Consider the following 7836-nt stretch of genomic DNA (forward strand, 5'->3'; position numbering starts at 1 on the left):
TATATATGTTTGTTTGGAGGGAAAAAGAAAGGAAATTAGAAGGAAGGAAAAGGAAAAGAAAAGGGTATAAAAAGGAGAGAAGGAAAAAGGAAGAAAGGAAAAACAAAGGAAAGAAAGAGAAAGGAAAGAAAATCAGATTTTTCATCTTCCTCGCTCTGTCTCGCGCTCAAAATCCCTCCCTCCTCCATTTTCGTTTTCTTGGCTTCCTTTCTTCAAGAATAGAAACCCAAGGTTTGTTGAGTATGAAAGAGAAGATTTCTTAACTTCACTCTTCCTAGTTGATTCAAAAACGAAGAAAAACGGCGTTAGAGATTTTAAAACCCTCAAACACAAACCTTCCCGTTTCATCTAGATCCAAGCTTCGTTTCGCGAAGGGATAGAAGAGAAAGTTGCTCACTACCACGCTACGGTGCTAGGGGACCAACTTGGAGGCGACGTTGCGAGCGAAGATTTTTACCGGATTCACTCGCGGTACCGGAAACGCACGTGAAAGCTATCGTTAAGGAAAATGAATCTAAGGTTCTGTGGGTAAAATCTTAGAGTTAGGTTTTGACGATATTGATGGAAGTGTCGTGGAAAATGAATTTAACTCATTTGTGTATGATTATGAGTAAATGAAATTTGATGTGTTTGAGTGTTATGTTATGTTGATTTGTGTTCATCGTATTTGACGTGTTCTAAGTTAATACCGATGAAATTTGATGTGGTTTGGTTTGGATTGTGAATTGAATTTGATAATATGTTTGAGTTGGCTTTGTTGTGGAATTTGAAAACCATTAGAGTTAAACGAGTATTAAAAATGGGGAATCGTTTAATATCTCGGTTTACTTAATGTTTTGTTTTGAAAATCGTTTAAGTTAAATGAGTATTAAGAATGGGGAATCTCTTAATATTTCTGTTTGCTTAACATTTGTTGTGAAAATCGTTTAAGTTAAATGAGTATTAAGAATGGGGAATCTCTTAATATTTCTGTTTGCTTAACATTTGTTGTGAAAATCGTTTAAGTTAAATGAGTATTAAGAATGGGGAATCTCTTAATATTTCTGTTTGCTTAACATTTGTTGTGAAAATCGTTTAAGTTAAATGAGTATTAAGAATGGGGAATCTCTTAATATTTCTGTTTGCTTAACATTTGTTGTGAAAATCGTTTAAGTTAAATGAGTATTAAGAATGGGGAATCTCTTAATATTTCTGTTTGCTTAACATTTGTTGTGAAAATCGTTTAAGTTAAATGAGTATTAAGAATGGGGAATCTCTTAATATTTCTGTTTGCTTAACATTTGTTGTGAAAATCGTTTAAGTTAAATGAGTATTAAAAATGGGGAATCTTTTAATATCTGCATTTGCTTAACGATTGTTGTGGATGGAGTCAGTATATGCTCATGCATTTTCATGCTTTTTGTAAATCGTGCAGACCCGTGATAGGTGGCACCTTGGTAAATAGTACTTTGGCTTGTGATAGGCGGTACGTTTACAATTTACGTTATTTTAGTAAACCGTGCAGACCCGTGATAGGTGACACCTCAGTAAACGATACGGGCCCGTGATAGGAAGTACGTTTATGGTTTACGCTTTTTAGTAAATCGTGCAGACCCGTGATAGGTGGCACCTCGGTAATTGGTACTTTGGCCTGCGATAGGCGGTACAATTATGATTTACGGCCCTTCGAGGAGGGTTTTGGTTTGGAATTCCGAGTCCATGCATTTTGGCATATACGCATTGCATTAGGGTGCCTGGCACGCGAGTCATGTTTGATTTGAGTTTATGATTGAGTGATTCGAATTTTGATTTATCGTGATAACTGAGATGAAGGTGTTAAGTGCTATGTGTTGTGTATTGTGTGTGAGTATGATGGTTATCGAACCTTCGTGTGTCGTAGTAATCGCGTAGGAATTGCTAAGTGTTAGGTTGTGGACTTGATTAGGAATGACTTAGGTTAATTCATGAATTTTTGGAAAACTGATCAGGGAAATCGATTTCCCAATCGATTGGATAGAAGACAGGGGCTTGGCCAAATGAACAAAATCGATTAGCCAATCGATTTCGAAATCAATTTTCAAAGGAATCAGTTAAGAAATCGATTGCCCAATCGATTAGGCCTTAAGTCAGGGGCTCAGGAACCAATCAATCGATTTACCAATCGATTGAATTCAGCCCAGGATTCTGTTTTCATTAAGAATCCCTCACCAAATCGATTAGGAAATCGATTGGCTCGAAACCAGGGGCTCAGGAACCAATCAATCGATTTACCAATCGATTGAATTCAGCCCAGGATTCTGTTTTCATTAAAAATCTTCACCCCAATCGATTGCCCAATCGATTGGCTCAGTGAAAATCCTCATTTTTAGTTGTATAGTTAGATAACAGATTGCTCATTGATTTATCAATGTCTTGGTTAGTTATGTATTACTTGATGGATTGGGAACCTTATTTTGATTTCATTTTTAATTGGCAAGCATTATGTGAACTTTTAGCATATGGAAAATCCTTTTAAGGTGCATGCTTAGTTGAAAGGTTATTTTGTGCATTTAAAATTTAAATGTTATGTGTTATCTGTTAATTTCGGTTGGTGACCCTTTACAACTATTGTGGAAATCTAGGCTTTGCCCTCAGATGAGAGCCAGGACGATCTTACCGGTTCGTACCCTACGGATGGGAATGCTTGACAGGAGCTACATTAGGAGGATCTCACGGGGCGCGTGGAGATCACTCAGGGTGTATAGTTTTTGGGTAGGATGATCAGATTAGGTTGATGTATAGGGACTAGACGTCCTTCTTTTTGGGTTGGAGTATTTTAATTTGGAAAACTGTACTTATACTAATATTGTCAGTTTGACATCTTATTTGAATGAGTTCCATGTACCATTTGTTGTTGTGTAAATGTTTTGGATTTATATTTGGAGAAACTTTTCCGCTGCTTGTAAATTATAATGACTCAATTATTTATCCAAAGGCATTTCCTTATTTATTTCTCTGTTTTAGTTTAATTTCATTTGAAAAAAAAAAAATACACCCTCGCTTCGAAAAACGGGGTGTCACACACAACATTGGTTTAAAACACTAAATGAACTAGAATAAGTCCATGAAGACGAAAATGACCTAAATGTTAATCCAATGACACAAACGGACTTAATGGATGCACACGACTAGTTCAAAATATTAAATGGGCTAGAATTAGCCTAGGGAGGACGAAAATGACCTAAACGTTAATCAAATGATACAAACACACTTACTAGATCCATAATGTTGGTTAAAACCCTAAATGTTAATCCAACGACACAAACGGACTTATTGGATGCAAATTATTGGTTAAAAACCATAAATGGATTAGAATAAGTCTAGGAAGGACGAAAACGACCTAAATGTTAATCAAATGAAACAAACATAATTTTTGGATGCACAAGATTGGCTAAAAACCCTAAATGAAAAGGAATACGTCGAAGGATGACGAAAATGACCTAAATGCTAATAGAATGACACAATAAGATTTATTGGATGCACAAGATTGGTTCAAAATCCTAAATGTACAAGAATAATCCTAAGGTGGACGGAAATGACCTAAATGGTAATCCAATGATACAAACACATGTATTGGATGAAAAAGATTTGTTAAAAACCTTAAATGGACTAGAATAAGCCTGGGGAGGACGAAAATGACCTAAAATATTAATCCAATGATACAAACGCACTTATTAGATGCACAAGATTGGTTAAAAAATCCTAAATGGACTCGAATAAGCCTATTGAGGACGAAAATGTCCTAAATATTAATCTAATGACACAAATGCAGATATTGGATATACAAGATTGACTAAAAACCGTAAATGGATTAGAATAAGTTGAAGAAGGAAGAAAATGTCGTAAATATTAATCCAATGACACAAACGTACGTATTGGACTCACAATGTTAATCCAATGACACAAACACACTTATTGGATGCACAAGATTGGTTAAAAACCCAAAATGCACTACAATAAGCATAGGGAGGATGAAATTGACCTTAACACACTTATAGTATGCATAAGATTCATTTCAAACCCTAAATAGACTCGAATAAACCTACTAAGGACAAAAATGACCTAAATATTAATCCAATGAAACAAAGGCACGTATTGGATGTACACAAACGTACTTATTGGTTGGACAAGATTGATTCAAAATCCTTATTGGACTAGAATAAGCCTAGGGATGACGAAAACGACCTAAATGTTAAGCAAATGACACAAACACACTTATAGGATGCTAAAGATTGGTTCAAAATCCTAAATAGACTAGAATAAGACAAGAGAGGACAAAAATGACCTAAATGTTAATCCAATGACACAAACTCACGTATTGGATGCACAAGATTGGTTAAAAACCCTAATTGAACTAGAATAAGTCGAATGATGACAAAAATGACCAAAATGTTAATCCAATGACACAAACGCACTTATTGGATGCACAAGATTGGTTAAAAATCCTAAATGGATTCGAATAAGCCTAGTGAGGACAAAAATGTCCTAAATATTAATCTAATGACACAAATGCACGTATTAGATACACAAGATTGGTTAAAAACTCTAAATGGATTCGAATAAGTTGAAGAAGGACGAAAATGTCCTAAATATTAATCCAATGACACAAACGTACGTATTGCACTCACGATTTTGCTAAAAACCCCAAATGGGCTAGAATAAGTCGAAGGATGACGAGAATGACGAGAATAACCTAAATGTTGATCCAATGACACAAACAAACTTATTGGTTGCACAAGATTGATTAAAACCCCAAAATGGACTACAATAAGCATAGGGAGGACGAAAATGACCTAAATGTTATTCCAATAACACAAACGCAATAATTGGATGCACAAGATTGGTTCGAAATCCTAAATAGACTAGAATAAGCCAAGGGATGACAAAAATGACCTAAATGTTAATCCAACGACACAAACACACTTATTGGATGCACAAGATTGGTTAAAAATCCTAAATGGACTAGATTAAGCCTAGGGAGTAAGAAAATGATCATAAATGTTAGTCAACGACACAAATGCACTTATTGGATGCACAAGGTTGGTTAAAAATTGTAAAAGGACTAGATTAAGGTTACGAAAGATAAAAATGACTTAAAAATTAATCCAATGACACAAACCCATGTATTGGAAACACGAGATTGGTTAAAAACCATAAATGGATTACAATAAGCCAAGGGAAGACTAAAATGTTCTAAATGTTAATCCAATGACACAAATGCACTTATTGGATGCACAAGATTAGTTAACAACGCTAAATGGATTATTATAAGTCGATTGCATAATGAAAATGGCCTGGATATTAATCCAATGATACAAACACACATATTGGATGCACAAGATTGGCTTAAAACCATAAATGTACTAGAAAAGCACTTGTGAATGTAATGACGAAAATGACCTTAATGTTAATCCAATGACACAAGCACACTTATTGAATGCACAAGATTGGTTAAAAATCATAAATGTAATAGATTAAGCCTAGGGAGGACGAAGATGACCATAAATGTTTATCCAACAGCACAAACGCACTTATTGGATGCACAAGGTTGGTTAAAACCCCTAAATGGACTAGATTAAGCCTACGAAGAATAAAAATGACTTAAATATTAATCCAATGACACAAACTAACGTATTGGATACAAAAGATTGGTTAAAAACCCTAAATGGACTAGAATAAGCCTAGGAAGGTAAAAAATGTCCTAAATGTTAATCCAATGATACAAATGCACTTATTCGATGCACAAGATTAGTTAACAACCCTAAATGGATTATAATAAGTCGATTGGAGAATGAAAATGAGCTGGATATTAATCCAATGACACAAACGCACATATTGGATGCACAAGATTGGATAAAAACCATAAATGTACTAGAAAAGCACTTTTAAATGTAGTGACAAAAATGACCTAAATGTTAATCCAATTACACAAGCAAACTTATTGGATGTACAAGATTGGTTAAAAACCCTAAATAGAATAGAATAAGCATTGGAGGAAAAAAATGACCTGAATGTTAATCCAATGGCACCAATGCACTTATTGGTTGCATGGGATTGGTTAAAAACCTTAAATGGATTAGAATAAGATAAAGGAGGTTGAAAATGACCAAAATATTAATCCAATGACACAAACGCATGTATTGGATGAACAAGATAGTTTAAAAACCCTAAATGCACTAGAATAATTCGAAGAATTACGAAAACGACATAAACGATAATTCAATGACACAAACCCATAGATTGAATGCTAACAATTGGTTAAAATATATAAATGGTGTAGAATAAGCCTATGGAGGACGCAAATGACCTAAATGTTATTCCAATGACACAAACACACTTATTGAATGCATAAAGTTGGTTAAAATCGCTAAATTGAATAGAATAAGTCAAACAAGACAAAAATGACCTAAATATTAATCAATTAACACAAACGCACATATTGGATGCATACGATTTGTTGAAATCCCTAAATGGACTAGAATAAGCCTAGGAAGGACGAAAATGACCTAAATGTTAATTTGATGACACAAACGCACTTATTGGATGCACAAGATTGGTTAAAAACCCTTAATGGACTAAAATAAGCCTAGGGAGGACGACAATGACCTAAATGTTACATCCATTGATACAAACAAACGTATTGAATCCATAAGATTGGTTAAAAACCCTAAATAGATTTGAATAAGTCGAAGGAAGAGGAATATGACCTAAATATTATTCCAATGACATAAATGCTTGTATTGGATGGACAACATTTGTTAAAAACCCTAAATGAACTAGAATAAGCCTAGGGAGGACGAAAATGACCTAAATGTTAATCCAATGATACAAACGCACTTATTGGATGCAGAAGACTGGTTCAAAACCCTAAATGGACTAGAATAAGTCTGGTGATGTAACACCCCGTTTTTCAAAGCGAGAGTGTATTTTTTTTTTAAAAGGAATTAAAATAAAACAGAGAAATAAATAAGGTAACACACGTTTGGATAAATATTTAAGTCGTAATACAACGACAAATAAGTCAACAGAATTTACGAGCAGCGGGTAAATTCTCAATCCATGAATTCAAAATATATATATAACAAAAGTAGTACAGTCGTCCAGTTTAAAAATAAACGCAACCCAAAAGAAAGACATCAGTTCCCTCTATGACAACCTAGTCTGATCATTTTACAAAACAACTAAACACCCTGGGTGATCTCCATGCGCCCCGTGAGATCCTCCTAACGTAGCCGCAGTCAAGCGTTCCCATCTCCATTCCCGTCCGTAGGGTACGAACCGGTAGGATCGTCCTGACTCTCATCTGAGGGCAAAGCCCAGATTTCCACAATAGTTGTAAAGGGTCACCAACCAAAAAAATAACAGTTAACACATAGCAATTAAGTTTTTAAATGCACAAAATAACTTTTCAACTAAGCATGCACCTTAACAGGATTTTCAATATGCGAAAAGTTCATACAATACTTTGCCAATTAAAAATGAAAGTAAAATGAGGTTCTCAATCCCCTAATTATAACATAACAAATCAAGACATGGATAGTTTCATGAGCAAACAATCATACAACTAAAACTGAGGATTTTCACTGAGCCAATCGATTAGGCAATCGATTGGGGTGAAGGATTTTGATGAAACAGAATCCTGGGCTGAAATCAATCGATTGGGAAATCGATTGAGTGAGTACTGAGCCCCAGGTTTTAAGCCAATCGATTTCCAAATCGATTTGGTCGGATATGGGTGAGTCCCTGACTTAAGGCCCAATCGATTGGGCAATCGATTTCGTAAAGGATTTTTGAAAACTGATTACAAAATCGATTGGC

This window comes from Cicer arietinum, chromosome 7 (assembly GCF_000331145.2).
Source record: "Cicer arietinum cultivar CDC Frontier isolate Library 1 chromosome 7, Cicar.CDCFrontier_v2.0, whole genome shotgun sequence".
In the NCBI taxonomy this organism is placed as follows: Eukaryota; Viridiplantae; Streptophyta; class Magnoliopsida; order Fabales; family Fabaceae; genus Cicer; species Cicer arietinum.